Genomic DNA, 1,159 nt, shown 5'->3' with positions numbered 1-1,159 from the left:
AAGAAGAGAGACTGGCAGTAATACTAAGCTTTTGAAGCGGGGCAACGAATATTATAAACAGGAGGGGCCCTAAGATGGAACCCTGGGGAACACCTGACTTGACGTCATGTATGTTACTAAGGGATCCCTCAACCTTAACAATTTGCTTCCTATCCTGAATGAAGCTTCTTATCCAATTGAGAACCTTGCCTTGGATCCCAATGTCCTGAATTCTATTCAACAAAAGGCCATGATCTAATTTATCAAAGGCCTTGGCAAAATCAGAATAGAAAACTTCAACTGACTCATGCCTTTCCAGTCCCTCAATGACCTGCTCTAAATGCTCAATCAGTTGGGTAACCGTGCTAAAATGAGCTCGGAACCCGTGCTGGCTAGGAGGAAGGACTTCATTGACCTCTAGAAATTCAACAAGTTTGGACTTCATGATCTTCTCAAACACCTTCGCAATATTCGAAGTGAGAGAAATCGGCCTACAATTACTGGGGAGCGACTTATCTCCCCCTTTAAAAATTGGAACAACATGAGCTAACTTTAGTGAAGATGGAAACTTGCCCTGATCCAAGATGCAGCGCATCAAGTACGAGAAAACAGGAGCGAGAACCAGTGAGCATCTCAACAGAAACTGAGATGTCAAACCATCAGGACCAGGAGAACTTGAAAGCCTGAAGTCCCTGATGGCCTCTAAAGCATCTTGATCTGTGACTACAAGATCATTTAAACGCTCAACTTTACTAACCTTGTCAATCTCCACAGACTTATCTTTAGAGCAATGAGCTGTTGCTTCTAAACTCACTGGAGTTGAAAACACACTGGAGAACTGATCTCCAAGCATGTTAGCCATAGTCTCTACATTGCTAATGGCTTCCCATCAACCTCAAAAGGCCCCACAGAGTGTTTCATTTTTCTCTTAGAGTTCGCATAAGAGAAAGAAGCCTTCGGATTCGACCTGATTGGCCTCTCTTTTGACGGACCAAGTTCACAAGATCTTGGAACATCCTCTCCAAACGTAAAAAATCCCTCATATCAAAAAAGCTGCGTTCTACTGGAGGCAAAGCATGAGATAATGGGGATAAATGGGTTTGAGGAATGGGTTGGGCAGCTACATTTGAATAGGAACGTATTTTGGGAATAGGAGTGGGGCAAGGAATATTAGGGAGGA

Source organism: Tigriopus californicus, chromosome 6, assembly GCF_007210705.1.
Source record: "Tigriopus californicus strain San Diego chromosome 6, Tcal_SD_v2.1, whole genome shotgun sequence".
NCBI lineage: Eukaryota > Metazoa > Arthropoda > Copepoda > Harpacticoida > Harpacticidae > Tigriopus > Tigriopus californicus.
The sequence above is the reverse complement of the archived record's forward strand: the minus strand, read 5'-3'. Positions refer to the sequence as shown.